This window comes from Pongo pygmaeus, chromosome 16, assembly GCF_028885625.2.
Source record: "Pongo pygmaeus isolate AG05252 chromosome 16, NHGRI_mPonPyg2-v2.0_pri, whole genome shotgun sequence".
NCBI classification, from domain to species: Eukaryota; Metazoa; Chordata; class Mammalia; order Primates; family Hominidae; genus Pongo; species Pongo pygmaeus.
In genome coordinates, this window is record NC_072389.2 from 90317789 (window position 1) to 90337303 (window position 19515).

At 40.3% G+C, this 19515-nt stretch overlaps 1 protein-coding gene across 4 annotated transcripts in view; it reads right to left on the bottom strand.

The window, feature by feature from the left end:
• PDE8A (phosphodiesterase 8A) overlaps nucleotides 1-19515 on the bottom strand; it is a 154341-nt gene that overhangs the window by 103686 nt on the left and 31140 nt on the right. Inside the window, exon 2 of one of the 4 annotated variants that reach the window (XM_063652880.1) lies at nucleotides 695-893. The exons of 2 other annotated variants lie outside the window; for them this stretch is intronic. The gene's annotated coding sequence lies outside the window, so the exon portion shown is untranslated. Of the gene's footprint in view, nucleotides 1-689; nucleotides 894-19515 lie in introns of all 4 variants that reach the window. One more of the 4 variants, XM_054450982.2, reaches the window with a different exon arrangement.

The window sequence follows — 19515 nt, forward strand, 5'->3', positions numbered from 1 at the left end:
ATTTTTGTGTTTTTGTTTTTTTTTTTTTGAGACCGCGTCTTGCTCTATCGCCCAGGCTGGAGTGCAGCGGCACAATCTTGGCTCACTGCAACCTCTGCCTCCCAGGTTCAAGCGATTCTCCTGCCTCAGCCTCCCGAACAGCTGGGATTACAGGCGCCCGCCACCATGCCCAGCTAATTTTTGTATTTTTAGTAGAGATGGGGTTTCACCATATTGGCCAGGCTGGTCTTGAACTCCTGACCTCAAGTGATCTGCCCATCTCAGTCTCCCAAAGTGCTGGGATTACAGGTGTGAGCCACCGCGCCTGGCTTGGACCCAGCTATGTGAAGGCTGATTTGGGAGAGGAGCCAGGGCCATATTCAGGAGAGTAGAAGTCTTCTTTCTTTCACTTGCAAGCCTGTGTGTATATATGCACACAGGGTGGGGGAAGGTATTCTTGAGCCTCTCTCCCCCGCCATCAACCAAAAGCAAAAGGCAGCTGTGCAGCTGTTCACAGTGTAGTCTCTCCTTCCTGCTACCACAAGGTCAGACCTCTCCCTACAAGTACTACTTGTCTAAGTCCTCATTCAATCCAGCCTCTTCTGCATCCTGGAATCAAACTAGCTGCAGGGAAGCTCCTGCCATCAGCTTGTGTGCTCATTTCCACTATTTCAAATGAAGCATTTGGTTTTGAATCCCAGGGTGTGTACCTTACGTTGGAAAATGTCTCTCTCTTTTCCTGAGATCTGTAGTCCCAAGTGCCTTCAGTCTACTTCCTCTCATACCCTGGTTCAATCTTTGAAGAACTCATTCTACTCATTTTCTGGCTTGGGGTTTCAGATATTTCCCAATTTCTTCAAAGATGGCGTTTTCATTTCTGTTTCTTTCTCTCCTAGCTGCTGGGGATAATTTCCCTGCGGAAGACAGAAGAAGGCTGACTTTACCATGTTCAAATCTTAAGTTGTACTTTTTTCCTCCATAAACAAAATGGCTTAAAAATTTTTTTTGAATATGAAGTAACACATGGTCACTCAAAAATCCAGACAATATAGAAAGGCTGCAGAGGAATAAAGTAAAAAGCGATTACCCGAAATCTCATTACCCTAAAGTAATCCTTGTTAACATGAGCACATATTCTTTGATTTTTTAAAATGCATTTAAATTGACCCTTTCCCATGCATTTTTCCACTTAAAACTGAGTATTTTCTTGAAAATACAGATCTAAATTATAATTTTAATAGTTATATGATACTCAAGAGAACTTCCTTTTAACTAAGAGTATCATAAGACACTGAAATGTTTAAACTTTAAAATAAACAATCCCATAAACCAGAAGTCATGCCCCTTAAAGATCAAATTTTCCACATTTTAGTTTCCTTGTAAATCAGAGAAAATGAGGGGTTTATTCCACAGACTTTTAGAAATAGAACAACGAAGTCTAGGTCTTTAAAAACTAGGTAACCAAGGGTTCTTTTTAAAAGTTACTGTTTCCATGACCTTTGCTCCCAGTATAATAAATACACTGTATTTTCTTTCCCTGGCTTCTCATTTACAAGACAGAGAAAATCCAAACAAAACTATCCAACTCTTATACCATGGATGGACAATATCTACAGGTTATTAATCAGGAAAAGGGTCAAGAGAATTACAGACTGCTCCTTTTACATCTAGAGGTGAGCTTGTACTACGGTGTCAAACAAGGGAATGTGTGCAAATTGCCCACTGCCTGTGAGTTTTCATTAAACTGTCTTTTCTAGTCCATTTCCTTAATTAACAAAGACTTAGAGCTATACAAACACTGAACCTCAAAGCTGGCTATGGCTGTGAAGTAAAGAGAGAAAACATCCTGTTCTTTCACTGAGCAGACCTTAGAGAGAACCTTTTCAAAGTAACATCACCTATACAAATGAGCAAACCTCTACATGACAAAGCACTGGTGTGTGCCAGAGAACAAAAATCCTAAGTGAATGTTATTCGCAAAAATATTACAACAAGTGTCTGAGGGTAACCTGTAGGTTAGGATATACCCCTTACAAAACTGGGCAACCCTGGATTCAGCAATAAGCAGTCAGATACAGGAAGAGCTGAAACTAGAGGTGGCCAGTAATCAGCCTCTAGCGATTTATGAATAGTAATCAGACCATCACTACCAATAACAGTATGTAACATTTGGATGTTTACTATGTACCAGAGAACATCTTAATCCTCACATCAACTCTATAAAGTAGGAACTGTTATTATTATTCCTAATTATAGATTTGGAAACAGAGAGGTTAATCTACTTGTCAGTCACACAGCTAGGAAGCAGGGGTGTGGACTGAGGGCTGTACTCAGTCACTGCATGGTATTGCTGCATGTGCTATAAACAGCTATGCAAACTCAGAAGACGGTTTAAGTGATTCTGACTGAGATGGTCAGAAAAGGCAAGAATCAGGGTAGGTATGGAGCAACAGGGCAGGACTTAGGCAAGCAGAGAGCCAAAGGTCTATGTGAACAAAAGCATACAGGCAAGGAGAGCAATGGCAGGGTTTTTGATAGCACATAGATAATGCTAATCCTAAATCTCCCTCACCTATCTGGTAAGACGATGTTATAGAAACTACAAGACAAGCTATGTGAGAGACAAAGACATAGAAGTCTAGTCTTATCTCTGCCTCTCATCATTATGCGGCCTAGGCTAGTCACTTATCCACTCCAGGCCTCAGTCTAGTCTGCCAAATAAGAAATGTGATGGGCTATCAGATTCAGTTTCAGATAACATAGTAGCTTGTGTATTTTATAATTTATAATCTTCTAATATATACAGATTTCTTACAAGAAGGATATGAAGTTGACATTAATCAGCAGGTTTAGATGTAAAACTGTCATTTATTCATTTCAACATTTATAAAGCACCTTTTATGCACTAAACTTATACTGAGTACTGATGTTATAGAAATAAAAACATAAATTCCATCTTCCAGAAGCTAAATATAGAAGGATATAAAAATATAAACAGATAATTACAACACTTTGTGAATGTTTAACAACAGGAACTTGTACAGAGTGTGACTGAGAAGTAACTGATTAACTCTGCCCAAGGGAAAAATCACAAAAGTTTTCCAAAGGAGTGGAGTGATGCCTGCTGAGGTTAAATCTTGAAGGAAAAGTAGGGCTCTGCCAGATAAGAAGAGGGAAATGAACATTGTAGAAAGAGAAAATATTATGTGCAAAGGCATGGAAGTGTGAAGCCACCGAGCATGTTAAGGAACAGTAAATAACTAAGTGTGGCTGAAATGGAAGATTCCACAGTAGATGAGGCTGCAGAGGGGTCAGGGTCAGATGACAGGGGGCCTGGTTGGGTCTCAGCAATTAAAAGTGCTGCAGCCAGGCAAGTACTTAAGTGCCCAGGCACAAATACCAGGTAAAAACAAAAAACTAATTCCAGACACCAATAGCTCTCACGTTTTTAGAGCTGCTCCTACATTCCTCACTCTGATTATGCTTAGCACTGGAAGTGAGTGACTAATTCTCACTTCTCACAGGAAAAGGAAACTAGTGACTGCGGCTGGGAGACAAAGAGGCTGTGGCTAGGAGATCATACCAAACTGGGCCAGATTCAATGGAGGCTACAGGGGCAAGACACAACCTCAGGTTCCAGGAACTGAAGATATTCCACAAGCAGGAGACAAAACTCAGGCAGAATCATACCCTCTGTTTTCAACACTTCTAGGAATTTACAAAAAGAAAGAGAAATAAAATGGTTGTGGGACTCTAATTTAGAGTACAGCTAGGGCTGACCTATGGAAGTAACCAAAGGGAGGTTGGAGCTCAATGCAAGTGAGAATTATGCCTCTGACAGCACCTGTTGGTTACATTCTCAACATCATTTTTCCCTTGACAGCAGTGGAAGCCACCAGATGCTCCTTCTGCGACCCTCTTTAGAACAGAGCAGAGGCACACAGAACCCCTGGCCAGTGGGACCTGAGGGGAAGCCTGCTGGGGACAGGTGGAGACTTCTTTTTCCCAGTTAAAAGAGTGTCCCCCTTCCCACCTGCCTTAGACATTGTCATATGAGTGACAGTTGACTTCCAGACTCTAGACTTCTTATGTGAGAAAAGTAAGTTGCTTTTTAGTTCTGAATGCTGTTAGTTGCAGCTGAAGGGTCCTAACTGATACCATCTAACACTCAGAGATGAATAATGGCAGAATGTGCAGCTTCAGAGAAGGGTCCGGTCCAGCAGTGTCAGGCACCAGAAAATGTTTCTATCTCCAGGGTTTTATAAACTGTGTGTTACTATTGCATTTTCTTGTAATTTCACTCAGCATCACATATATACAAATTCATGTAGAAAAGAAATAAATATAAGTAAAATGTATATTTGGGAAGAAGATGGATATAAGGCAAACATAACAGAGGTAATAAGCTCAGACAAAAGCCTTCGGTAGAAAATAGCATTGTCTCTGCAAATTTGTGACTGATGCTCCAAGTTTAAATAAAGTCATTAAAAAAAAAAAAAAAACAACTTGTAAGGACAAAACAGATCTGAAGGGGTCTGAACCAAATACAATGGAAGAAGGGAAAGGCATTGAAACCAGGAAAGAGATGTAAGTTTCCGATGGTAGCCAACACTAACTTATTGAGAAAATATCTTTTAACAATAAGTTGGGTCATTAAAAAAATAGTCCTGGCTTCAGAGGATCCTACTACCTATGGTTAATATAAGAATATTGACAAAACATCAGCTATTATTAAACAAGAATTTCAGGGCTGGGCTGCCTAAAGGAAGTATTAGCTATAAATAAAAATGGTTCAAAAAAAAAGGAGAGGCCTTTCTTTTTTTTACTACAGGCAAATAAGAATTCCTAAATGAAATACTAAATGCCCTCTCCAAAGTAGCTTTGCATGGTCTTCAGCTTGACCAACATTTCTTTTCTTTACATTTTTCTCTCTCGACAGATTACTTTGTGCTGCCATCAATCCTTTTTGTTGGACTGCAATTTAACTCAATATTTACTGAGTCTTACACATATGCAATGAAATATGCTGCATGCAAAAGAAGATTAAAAAGTGAGACACAGTGCTTAACGCTCTCAAGTAAACCACAGGTGATTGGAAAGGACAAGAAAAATCCACAAGACAGAGCAGATGGGAAGTCTTCATTGTGCTGGGAGGTGTTAGGAAGGGGTCAGGTAGGAGGTATTTGAGATAAGGATTAAAAAACAGGCAAGATTTTCAGAGGTAAAATGCTAAAGAAGTTAAAATGCAAATAAATCACACAACTAAGAAAGCAAGTGACTTTTTTCTCTATCAAATTGCGAAATACAAGGAATAGATAACACTTTTGTAGGAGTACAAACTGGTACACATTTGGGAAGGACAATTTACCAGCACAAAAATTTTTTGTTTTCAAAATGTCCACGCTGGGCAGGCGTGGTGGCTCTCACACCTGTAATCCCAGCACTTTGCGAGGCTGAGGAGGGAGGATCACTTGAGGCCAGGAGCTCAAGACCAGCCTGGGCAATAAAGCAAGATCTTGTCTCTACAAAAAATAATAATTAGCCAGTTGCGCTGGCACAAACCTGTAGTCCCAGCTACTTGGGAGGCTTACGAGGGAGGATCGTTTGAGCCCAGGAGTTCCAGGCCGCAGTGAGCTATAATCACACCACTACATTCCAGCCCGAGCAATAAGAGCAAGGCCCTGTCTCTAATAAAATAATAAATAAAGTAGGTTAATGCTCTGTGATTTAGCAGATCAAATTACATAGGTATCTCCTAAGGAAAATCAACATTGTGTACCATGTACATATATATTCAAAAAAGATTTTTTAAAAATTGTAAGAATCATGATTACAAAAAAGATTTAGTTATATATTAATAGATGTTCACCACAGCATCACTTACCACAGTTAAATGTTCTCAGCAATGTTAAGCGTTCAAATACTATTTCTATACAATGTAACACTATGAAGTCTTTATAATAGAAGTACATTAATTGACATGGAATGTGTTCATCTAAGTTTAAAAAGTAGGTTTCAGAACAGTGTACTGCAACAGCCCATTTGTTTTTTAAAATGTATACATATCAGAAAAATGACAGGAAGGATATGCAACCAAAAAAAAAAAAATCAGCGGTGAATAATACCCTCCTCTACGTGGTAAAATAACAGTTATCTGTATTTTCTAGTTTTCTAAACATGTATCATTTTAGTAAGAAGAAATAAAAGCACAGAATTGTGTAAATTTTCTAACATATGTGAGCAAAATTTACCATTTAATCACACTATTCCCAAAAATTGTTTTGCAATGCAGTGTTTTATAAGATGACAGTAAATGCCATTGCTCAGTCATCTCTGCACATTTCCTTGAAAGGGTAGGAATAACCACGCAGTAAGTCACAGCAAGGGGCGGAAGGCAGATTGTTTTGGCAACACACATAGCATGTCTTTTCTAGCAGACCCCAATCTCATCTCAGTATTTCCTTTTGATTTCAACACTGAAGGTAGAAAGCCTTTCCTGAGATTGTTTTACCATAGACACCACCTTGCTCAGGCAAGGTAGCTTTCTCTTTATTATTATGAATAGTTCTTGGGCTTCCAGATGGCTAAATATTTTCTGACTGTCTCTAAAAAGAAGTATGTCCTCTTCATTTCACATTTGTTTGCTACTCTAGGAAACTGACTGGCAAAGATTGGACTAAAACTTTAAGGAAGTTTTTGACTCCTGGCCCAGACCACAGCCCATTCTGCAGCGCACTGACTCTCCAAGTCTGGTCCACAGTCCAACAAGGCCTTCAGGGAGTCCTGGAGGGCAAAGAAAACAGGTCCCAAAGGACTTTTTGTTCTTACAGGCAAAGGACAATCAATTCCTTAGGTTCTCATCTTTATAACAAAGAACCACACAGTAGTAACCTATTAACTGAGGTATTAAGAGATAAAATTTGGTGTTCATAAACCAAATTAGATGTTACTACAGTTAAGCAGTGTTTTAAAAAATGTTTTTGTAGACCACAGAAAGAAAAACGTTACCTCATAAACCAGAACACACAGACACACATAACTGAAACACAAGTTTCACAATGCCTTTTTTGACTACATGAGGCACTCTGTTATTCTATATTCTAACTTGTTTTATTTTTTAAATTTAGTTTTGTTTTTTTGTTTTTTTGTTTTGTTTTGAGACAGGGCCAGGCTGGAATGCAGTGGCATGATCATAGTTCACTGAAGCCTCAAACTTTTGGGCTCAAGCATCTATCTTGTTTTAAAATGAACTTGTAGTAGTTTTAAAATGAACTTGTAGTAGTTTTAAAAACAGCCACAAATCTTTTGACTCTCTACCCATTGAGAGATGGGGATATAGATCTCCATCTCTCTATCTCCACCTCCCTTGAATCTGTGCAGGCTTGAGATGGCATCCACAAATCCAGAACAGAAGTGATGCCATGTGACTTCAGAGGCAAGGTTATCAAATGTCCTTGTTCTCTTGGAACACTGGCTCTCTAAATGCTTCCTCTGGGGAACCTCTCTCTTGGAACCCAGCCACCACACTGTGAGAAGCCCAGACCACATGGAGAGTCTACATATAGGTGTTCTGGTCATTGGTCCCAGCTGATTCCACTAGCCTTCAAGGCACCCCAGCCCAGGCATCAGATGTGGAGTAAAGGAGCCTCCAAATGATCCCAACCCCCAGCCATCATGGAACAAAGACAAGCCACCTCCCATTGTACCCTGTCCAATTCCTGACCCACAGAATCCATGAGCATAATAAACGGTTACTGTTTAATGTCACTAAGTTTGGGGTGGTTTGTTTCACAGCAATTTAACTGGAACAACAGTGCTAGGCATAATCTGCTAAACTGATGTCATGACCCATTAGTAGGCAGTTTGACAAACACAAGTTCAGAGGTCACTAATTCCATATTTGAAGCCTGGCACTCAACTGTGCTGAGTTTCCACTATTGAATCTATGCATATTCAGACAAGTTGAAATTTTTGCAACTAGGGATGGATGGGATGGGTGTAGTGGGGTAAAGCAGATTACAGAGTGTTTTGCCCCATATATATGGTCAGCATCAAAAAGGCATGAGACTCACTGGGACCAAACCTGAAGCTCAAAGGTGTGCCACATTGTTCTGGCCCAAGTCTCAAGGTGTTCCTGGCTTCCTAAGGATAACCTGATGTCCTTGTGCCAAAGCAGACACTTAAAGACTCCAGTGCCTTACAAAGACTTTTTGGTCTAAAGGTTGCCTGTGTACCTCTATCCACTTCAACACTGTCAGCCCTAACTACAGTTTCAGGCTTTTCTATTAATGAATAACTTTCATCTAAATATAAACTCAGATTAATCCGTTAAGGAATAGCAGTCTAAAAAAAGGGGGGGGATGATAAGAAGCATTTCTGGTAGATGGAGAGTGTCCAGCAGGCCTGGGCCCAGAGAATTTAAGTGTAATTGGTTAACTGGGCTTTGGGTTTCTTTCTTTAAATGTCACTAGTTACGCTAATAACATAGTACTGCCTGCCCCCACACCCCCTACCCACCGCCCTGGAAAAAACAGGTAATTCATGAATAGGACAGGACTCCCAGGAAAAAACGCCTGGGAATGGGAGCACTGAGGAAACCTCCCAAATGAAAGGGAAGCTCTTCAAGGACCTCAAGAAAGTAGGTCACTTCAGGGAACTGGCTTCAAGGGAGTGCCCCTTGAAAGCAAAGTGATCCAGTTCAAAGTGGTAGTGGGAGTAGGGGTTGGAGGAGCCTCAAGTCAGAATTCAGGTGACTTCAAAAAAACAGGTCTGATCCAGGACTTACGGTGGCCTTAGGATGTGAAGAGCATAGTTATATTACATTCTTGGTGACCACAAAAGCAAGAACAAACAATTCTCAGTCTGAAACAGTGAAAGAAAAGGTTTATCTGATTTATACACAGCATGTTTGCTCCAACCCATAATGGAAAAACACCAGATAAATCTAATTTGTTTGTTTTTAATCTGGATATGCTGTTGTTCAATGTACTTTTTAATGTGTAATGCACACAGATCATTGAGTTTCTGAAAAACTGTATCTGGAGCATTGGTAAGCTAAAGCTGCTGTTCAAAAGAATGACTAACAACCACAACAGCAGCGACAGCCCCATTAACACATCTGAGCCAACAAACACCAGCATGAGACACACTAGAAGCAGAGAAACTAGAATGAACAAAGTCCGAATTTTTGCCTGGCACATAGGTCACTCAATAAGAGTCAATAGGGGAATGAAATGCATGGGCAAACTACTGGGAAATTTTGGGCAGCTAAGGAAGACTGAGAACAAAGAAGTTTCTTTTGACCCCCTCTGCTGAGGGTAGAGAAAAGTAGAAGGGAAGTTAATGTAACAAAAAGCCTAAGCAGTAGGAATAATAGAGGGTGTAAAGAAAAAAAAAAGCCTAAGCAAGATGAAAGACTGACTGGCCCACATAGAAATTAGTTGGTCACTAAAAGAGAAACAACCTGCATGGAACTTGGCTAAGGCCAAACTAAGAAAGGGGCTTGTAACTTCAGAAAAAGATTCAAGATGAGCTGACAAAAGAAGGTCACCTATTAAGGAGAGAAATTACAAACTAGACCAAATTCACTTCTTATATGGCAATTTCATATAGTTCAACCAAATACATGCCAGGTACTGTGCCAGGGATGCAAAGATACAATCCCTGCTTTCATCAAGGAAGTTATGGTCTAGGGGAGGGAGGACAGCAGACAATGATGATATGGTATGATACTTGCTAAGTTAAGAGATAAGCACAAGGAATATAGATAGGGACAGACAGATAGATCAGAGGGTTCAAGAAAGATTTCCTGGAAGAGATAATCTCAGAGCTCAGTCTTAAAGGGCCAGCAGGAGTTAGCCAGGTAGAGAAGCTAGGCAAGGGAGCTACAGGAAGAAGAAATACAAGCAAAGACCCAATGACCAACTTTTTTTTGGAAATCTGAGCAAATTCCACTCTTCATAGCATCAAGGCATCTTTGGAGGCTGTGGACAGCCAGTTCCATCAAACCTCCAGGTCCAAACCATCCCTGATCCCTTGGCAACCAAGATGCCATGTTTTAAGTGGTGTTCATGCCATCTGGCCTCAATACTTCATTCCTGCTCAACTCTCCCTCCGTCCCTGAACACTTGGAACACTGTCATCCCCGCTCCACCAATGTCCTCCCATCAACCTGGTGGTGTCAATGTCCACATAAATAACCCATCCACCAATTTCAAGTTTTCTCACAACCTAGTGATCTTCACCTTACCCTGCTCCACTCCAGCCCCTTATCAGCCACAACTGTCCCACGACGAAAACACTAAACTCCAATATTCTACTCTCTAATAATATTCCTATTCTGCTATCTTGAACCTAATTCCTCCTCCAACAATTCTCTGACCTCCTCAAGACATTCACTCTTTTACCCTCTCTCCAATCCCACCTCCCCAGTTCTGTATAGACCACCATGGAGTCACAAACCACATCTCCAAACAAAGTCCTACCCTCTTGTCCCGCTCTCTGTTCTCCTACCTCCCTTGCCTTCCCACCACAATATGTGGCAAGGCCCCATCCCCTACCAACCCAATTATTTCCTATGCTTCTCCACCTGAGCTGATAACCACTGCGGGAGAAAATAACAGAGCCTTGCAGACTGAGGCCACCAAGTATTCATGGTCTCTACCACCAGCAGCCTAGAAATCCTTTGATGAACTCCAGACAACACTCTTATTCCCCACAACACTTTCCCTATTCAACGACGTCCTCCAGACCTGTACCTGCTCACTCTTAGGACATAATCTCACTCCTATTTCATAAAGCAAAATGAGGCAATTAGGGAACAACTAACTCCTTCAAATGTTTGCCTACTCATAACCTGAAAAACAGTAATGTTCCCTTCCCTTCATTCCTTCCAACTTCCTCCTGAGTGTCCATTCTCTTGCCAAGAGCTAACCCCATTACCTAGGTCTACCTTTTCAGGGAAACTCCCTTAACAGTCCCCTCTGTCTTGATCGTTAATCTCTCCTACTGACTCTGACCCTTTAGCATGTAAACATGTTCATATATCTTCATCTTCCATTCAACAAAATAAATATTCTCTTGATCCCATTAGATATAAATCTGGCTAGGTCCGGTGGCTCACGCCTGTAATCCCAGCACTTAGGGAGGCCAAGGTGGGCGGATCATCAGAGGTCAGGAGTTCGAAACTAGCCTGGCCAACATGGTGAAACCCTGTCTCTACTAAAAATACAAAAAAAAAATTGCCGGGTGTGGTGGCATGCAACTGTAATCCCAGCTACTCTGGAGGCTGGGGCAGGAGAATTGCTTGAACCCGGGAGGCAGAGGTTGCAGTGAGCTGAGATCACGCCACTGCACTCCAGCCTGGGCGACAGGGGTGACAGAGCAAGACTCCGTCTCAAAAAAAAAAAAAAAAAAAAAAAATTTGTGTATATATATATATATATATATGACACTACCATGCCATAGCCCCTTCTGAAAAATGCCGCCTTGCCTGGTTTATTCTAGTTAATATGATCTGTGTCAGACATTACAAAAAAAAAAAAAATACTTCCAATACCCAGACAAAGCTGCCTGGGTGGACTGGTGCTAGAGCTAGAGGAGAGCAGACAGGCAGAGGCAGGGTGCCCCGTCCAGCATGGGTGAGAATTCGACCCATCCAGGTCCTGTCCAGGGAGACAGAACAAAATGTGAAGCACCCATGTCTGTGGACCAATGCTGAGATCTAGCTGCCCTTTTCTACAAAGCTGCTGTACATCTCAGCTGAAAAGAACTAAGACAAACCCCAAGTGGCTGAATAACAAGCTGTCAAAACATGCTACCCATGAGTTAAAATTCACCATTTGGCAACTATCAGTGGTATTAGCTATTTCAGACAAAAATGACCAATGAATGTTAAAACTAGTTGGTGAAAGCTTAATGATTAAGAGAATTTGTATATAGTCTTAAAATACTTCCCTATAAGATATTTATTCATTTCAAAGCAGAAAATACTAAGGAAATCTGGCAGGCACCACCTTAAGTGATCACAGTGAAAATCACCAGTAATGGAACAAACAGATGGAATGTGCCTTCTGATATGATGCAGTAAGGAGGACACGCAACCTCCCTTTTGTGGTATTCCCGCCAAACGTGCACAACCTGAATCTATCACAAGAAAACAGGAGACAAAGCAAACATAAGGAAAATCCTACAAAATAACTGTCCTGTACTCTTCAAAAACATCTAGATCTCAATGGACAAGTACTTAAGAATTGCCTCAGGCTGAAAACTAGAGAGACATGACAATTCAATGTGTGATCCTGGATTGGATATGAGATCAGAAAATAACAGTATTTTTTTTTCTTCTGCTGTTGTCTTAGTCAGTTTGAGCTGCTATAATAAAATACCTTAGACTAGGTAATTTTTTTTTTTAAGAGCCAGGGTATTGCCCAGTTGCCCAGGCTGGAGTGCAGTGGCACGATCATAGCTCACAGCATCCTTGAACTTCTGGGCACAAGCAATCCTCCCACCTCAGCACTACCACAACCCCCAACCCCAGTAGCTAGGACTACGGGCAAAGGCCACCGTGCCCAGCTAAATTTTTCATTTGTCTTTAGAGATGGGGTCACATTGTCACCTAGGCTGGTCTTGAACTCCTGGCTTCAAGCAATCCTCCCACCTCAGCTTCCCAAATTGCTGAGATTACAGGTGTGAGCCACCACACCAGGCTTGGACAATTTATAAACAGAAATTTATTTCTCACAGTTCTGGAGGGTGGGAAGTCCAAGATCAGTGTCTGGTGAGGGCCTGCTCTTCATAGATGGCACCTGCTATGTGTTCTTACAAGGCGGACAGGAGAACAAGCTCCCTCAATCTTCTTTTTTAAGGGAACTAATCCCATTTCAAGGGCTCTGCCCCCATGACCTAATCACCTCCCAAAGGCCCCACCTCTTAATACCACTGCATTAGTGATTAGGTTTCAACCAGAATTTTGGGAGAACACAAACATTGAGGCCATAGCAGCCACGAGGGAAATTAGTGGGACAACATGAATAAGGTCTATGGTACCTAACAATACCGTAACAATGTTAATTTCATGATCTTGGTAACAGTACTGATAATAGAGAATGTCCTTATTTTTAGGAATTAACACACTGAAGGGATGTAAAGGGGCATCGGGTATGCAACTTACTTTAAATGATTAAGAAAATAATAATAATATGGATACATACAGACAATAAATAGAAGCCCATGGTAAAATATTAATAACATTTGGGCAATCTGGGTAGAGACTATGCAGGAATTCTTTGTACTTTTTTTAGTAAATTTTCTCTAAGTCTAAAATTATTTCAAAATATAAAAAATTTTTTGTTGTTTTGTTTGTTTGTTTTGAGACAGAGTCTCGCTCAGGCTAGAGTGCAGTGGTACAATTTTGGCTCACTGCAACCTCTACCTCTCGCGTTCAAGCACTTCCCGTGCCTCAGCCTGCCAAGTAGCTGGGATTACAGGCACGCGCCACCATGCCTGGCTAACTTTTGTATTTTTAGTAGAGACAGGGTTTCGCCGTGGTGGCCAGGCTGGTCTTGAACTCCTGACCTCAGGTAATCCACCCGCCTTAGCTTCCCAAAGTGCTGGGATTACAGGCATGAGCCACTGCGCTGGGCCCTTGTTGTTTTCTTAAAGCCCAGAGCTGTGAGAAGTATGAGGAAAAACTCGCCAAAACCACAATTGTGGTTGAAGGACTTCAAAACACTACTGTCCTTCTTTGGCAGACAGATCACATAAAAAATAAACACAGACAGAGAATTGAGAAGATTAGCAATCTTGTGCCTAAGAGAGAATACCTATTATTTGCCAATGACCATGATCATTTAAATAAAGGGGCAACCATAAACCTCCTTCTTTGACTCATTTCTGACTTTACTGGTGGCTCCATTTGTAATGTAGATCACCAACCACCCTGCCTGCAAAGTGCCAGGAGAGAGACTGAGAAGAGAATCCTAGTCACAGGAAGCCAAAAACAAACAAACAAACAAAAAACTCCCCCAAAGTTCTCCAAAGACCCAAGAGCCCTTTCGAAACATACACATTGGCCAGGCATGGTGGCTCATGCCTGTAATCCCAGCACTTTGGGAGGCCGAGGTGGGCAGATCACTTGAGGTCAGGAGTTTGAGACCAGCCTGGCCAACATAGTGAAACCTCGTCTCTACTAAAAATACAAAAATTAGCCGGGTGTGGTGGTGGGTGCCTGTAGTCCCAGCTACTTGGGAGGCTGAGGCAGGAGAATCACTTGAACCTGGGAGGTGGAGGTTGCAGTGAGCCAAGATCATGCCATTGTACACCAGCCTGGGTGGCAAGAGTGAAACTCTGACTCCAAAACAAAACAAAACAAAAAACCCACAAAAATAATGAATAGTATTAAGAAGCCAAGCACAGTACTCCTGTAATGCCAGCTATTCGGTAGGGGCTGACATACGTGGATCGTTTGAGCCCAGGAGTTCTAGTCCAGCCTGGGCAACACAGCAAGACCCTATTTCTTTAAAATAAAATTTTAAAAGTATTAAGAACACTCATAAACCCATCACTCAAATCAAAAATTTTTTAAATGTTGATATATTTGCTACATCTATCTCTTTTTTTGGCTATAGTATTTTCAAGAAAACCCCTCACATTTTTCACCCCTAAATACGTCTATGTGTGTATATAGATTTTTCTACTCAACCACAATTCCATTTTCACACCTAACAAAATTTTAAAATAACCTCTTAATATCATCTATCACTCATATACATTTCCCTTACAGAAGAGTTTTTAACTCCTAAGTTCCTCACACCAAAACCTTTTACCCCAGCAAGTTCACAATAGTGAACTGCCCTTACCTCCAAAGGGCAACCTCTTTAGAGATGGAAGCAGGGAGGCAGCAAGCCTTGACCAACTACACCTCCCAAGTAACTATACTACTAGGAGAGTCTATAAAAAAGGACAATTTCTACATGATGCAAAAACACCAAAATCTATTTTTAAAACACAGGAAAAATATTTGCATTATACAAAGAGTAAATAATCTTAATGTAAATGGTACTTACACTCCAAAGTAAAAATGATCCAAGAGCACTAAAAATGGCAAAGGTGGAAATATCAATTCCAAAAAATACATTTAAAATATTCTTACTAGTAATCAAATAAGTACATATTCATATAATGACTTGCTTTGTCATCCAAATTAGCAAAGATTTTTTTGAAAAAAGAATTCATACTGGTAAAAATGTGGCTCTGCAAGTGGGTAAAATGGAGAACAATTTGTCATTATGTTCCAAAATCCTTACTCTATTTCCAGGAATTATCCTAAAGAAAGCATAAGATATATACACATAATTACAGAAACAAGCATTTCATGGCAATGTTACTTATTCCTAATACTAAAAAAAAAGATGATGTGAGGGTTAACCATCTACCCAATAGTAAGAGACTGGTTAAATAGATCATGGCTTACCCCTAAGGTGGATACTAGAGATTGACGTTGCTTAAAGCGTGGCCTGTGGACCAACTGTTAATAATCCACAATGAAATAAAGAGTTTAAGCCAGAATGCAGATCAACCACAAAAATTTTTTAACAACAAGAAATCCTCAAGGAAGAAATCAGTAAATGAGTGTGTTGACTTAATCTGGCATAGACTCATCTTGTCCTGAAACAGTAAGAAACAGTTTATCTACATGACTATTTTAATTAGTACCACTACAGACTCTACTTCCAAAATATATCCCAAGTTTGCCTATATCCCTCTACATCTACTGCTACCATGAAATCCAAACTACTCTGAAGAGCTGCCAAAGTCCTGTAGTTAGTTAGCCTACTGCCACTTCTGCTGCTCTACAATCTACTTTTCACTTGGTAGCCAAAGTGGTTGTTTTGAAACGCTCATCAAACCATACTCATTCTGGATATTATAACTACAGAATTGAGAGTAGAAATAATCACAATATCTACCACCACCATCCTGGGCATATCTCACCCACACTTTGAAAAGAAGCAAAAAACACAAAAACTTTCTCCACGTAATTTCCTCCCATTAGTCCTTTCTTTTTTTTTTCTTTTGAGACGGAGTTTTGCTCCTGTTGCTCAGGCTGGAGTGCAATGGCGCGATCTCGGCTCACTGCAACCTCTGTCTCCCAGGTTCAAGCGATTCCCCTGCCTCAGCCTCCCTAGTAGCTGGGATTACAGGCGCCCGCCACCACACCCTGCTAATTTTTATATTTTTAGTAGAGACAGGGTTTCACCATGTTGGCCAGGCTGGTCTTGAACTCCTGACCTCAGGTGATCCACCCGCCTCAGCCTCCCAAAGTGTTGGGATTACAGGCGTGAGCCACCGCCTCAGCCTCCCAAAGTGTTGGGATTACAGGCGTGAGCCACCGTGTCCAGCCTTATTCCTTTAATAAAAGTGTAAAAGTCTGCTAAATATTAATGGGGAAAAACTAGAACTTTCCTGACAAAGTTAGAAACAAGACACACTCTTTTGTATAAAACACTATCTTCTTTATTATTTTAGCACCGTATTAAAGATACTATCCAATGCAATAAGAGACTGCAATTAGTGGTCTAAAAATTGGAAAAGAGGTAAAACTCTATTTACAAATAATATAATGATATGTCTGGAAAACCCCAAAGAATTTATGTGCTTTGTATTACAAATCAGAGAACTTAGCAGGCTATATAAGAAACATATCAAAATCAACAGGATTCATTTATTTAAAAAAAAAAGGGGGGGGAAATTCAGTTAGAAACACAATGGAAGAGAAAATCCTACTTATGAAAGCAAAAAATAATAGAATATCTGGCATAAACTCAATAAGCAACTCTATGAGGAGAGGCATAAAAACACTCCCAAAAAAACACAAGAGATTTAAACAAGTAAAAAGACATACCATGTTCTTGTATAAGAAGATACAACATCACAATGATGTCAGTTCTCCCTATACAATTTGTAAATATAATACAACCTCAATAAAAAGAAAAAACCTTTGAGTTTTCTTCCCACAGCTAGACAAGCTGATTATAAAGTTCATCTGTAAAAACAAACAAGCAAGAACAGCCAGAAGACCCTGAAAAGGGAAAGAAAAGAGAGAGGAACAGCCTTGCAAGATATTCTTATAAAGCTCTATAATTAAAACAGTGTGGTAGTGGCACATAATTAAAGAGAGACTAATGGAACAGTACAGAGAATCCAGAAATGAACTCAATTATGAATGGAATTTATCTCAAATTAGTGTGGGGGAATGAACAAAATAAGTGGTGCTGGCAATAATTCCATAGCCATATGGAAAAAAAGATTAAACTGAATTTATTCCTCATATCATACACCAAGATAAATTCCAAATGGATTGAAGATTTAAATGTGAAAAATAAAACCATTGAGTACATGGGTAAATATTTTATATCATGGAGTATGGAAAGCTTTCCCATTATGACTCAAACTCCAGAAGATATTAGGGAAAATATTGTTAGAATTAATTACATAAAAATTTAAATTTGCATGACAAGTCATTTTTTAAATTTTATTTACTTATTTATTTTGAGACCAAGTCTTGCTTGGTCACCCAGGCTGAAGTATAATGAGTGGCGCGACCTCAGCTCACTGCAACCTCCACTTCCCGAGTTCAAGTGATTGTTATGCCTCAGCCTCCCAAGTAGCTGGGTTTACAGATGTGCACCAACACACTCAGCGCATTTTTGTATTTTTAATAGAGACGAGGTTTTGCCATGTTGGCCAGGCTGGTCTCCAATTCCTGGCCTCGAGTGATCGCCCACCTCAGCCTCCCAAAGTGCTGGGATTACAAGTGTGAGCCGCCATGCCCAGCCGACAAATCATCTTAAAATAAAAAGAGAAATGAAGAAATGAAAAGAATATTTGCAATACAGAAAGAGATGCCAAAAATGGAAGGAAAATACAAACGACCCTTTGGAGAGAGTCTAGAGTGATACGGACAGATAGTTTACAAAAAAAGGAATGCAGAGTTTAAACATGTGAAAAGATGCTCAATCAATCTTAATCATGATATGAGAAGTAAAATGACAACTAAAAACTATAGTGAGATATCACAAAATATTCTATGGCAAGGCAGTAGAGAAATAATACTTTCTGATACACTGCTGGTAAAAATTCAGAATGGTACAACCCTTATAGAGGGAAATTGAGCAACACCTAGCAAAATTCACATTAAAAAACAAAAAAGATGACTCTCTGCACTTTGGGAGGCTGAGGCAGGTGGATTGCTTGAGCCCAGTAGTTTTGAGACCTGCCTGGGCACCATAGTGAGACTCCGCCTTTACAAAAATTAGCCAGGCGTGATGTGGTCCCAGCTACTCAGGAGGCCGAGACAGGAGGATCACCTGAGCCTGGGAGGTCGAGGCTCCGGTGAGCTGTGATTGCACCACTGCTCTCTAGCCTGGGCAACCCTGTCCAAAAAAAAAAAAAAAAAAGACTTATGCACAAGGTCATATAATAACGTAAGGAAACAACTCAAATGTTCAAATGTTCACCAACATGAGCTGGTTAGCTAAGGTACAGACAGATCAAGCCAGTGGAGCACTGTGCTGCTAAAAAAGGAATGAGGAACTGATTCAAACTATTAATACAACACAGATGAACCTTGAAAACATTATGCTAACCAAAAGAAACCAGACACAAAGGCCATAAATTATGTGATTTTACTTAAATCAAACGTTCATTGGTAAATTCAAAGAGACAGAAAATAGATTAGTGGTTGCCAGAGGCTGGGAGTGTAGCGGGTAAATGGGCAGGAGGCAATGGGGAGGGACTGTTAATAGGTACAGGGTTTCTTTGATGAAAACATTCTAGGATTAGTGGTAATGGTTGCACAACTTTGATTATACTAAAAAACCAATGAATTGTCTACTTTATAAGGGCGAGTATATGAATTATATTTCAATTTTTTTAAAGAATGAACAATTCCTCCATAGACAACTATAGAGTGAGCCCAAGGATATGCTGTGAAGCGAGAAAAGCAAATCAAGAGTACTATGTACAGTATGCTACCATTTCTCTAAAAGGGGTACAAATATATGAACATCAATATAGGTAATAAGAGCAATTGACTGAAACATATCAAATACATTAAAATCCTTAACTTCATAATAATACAAATAACATTTAACAGGTCTCCTTTTGGAGGATATTAGGAAGTCAAATCATTATTCTGAAAACTGGTATAATAAATGGAGAACAAGAAACAAGCATTTATCCTGCCTATGCTATTCAAACTTTATCACATAGTTAACGAGAGGAGTTTCTCTTTATAGAGGTATTCAGTATTAAATGAAAAAGTAATGGGAGAATTAGAATATCACCATTTGCCACCATATCACCACTAATGAATGAAAGATGTGATGACCGTGGCCAGGACTAGTGGCCCGCACCTGTACTCCCAACTCCTCAGGAGGCTAAAGCAGGAGAATAGCTTTAGCCCAGGAGTTCGAGGCTGCAGTGAGCTATTATCATGCCACTGCACTCCAGCCTGGTAGCCTGGGGGACAGAGCA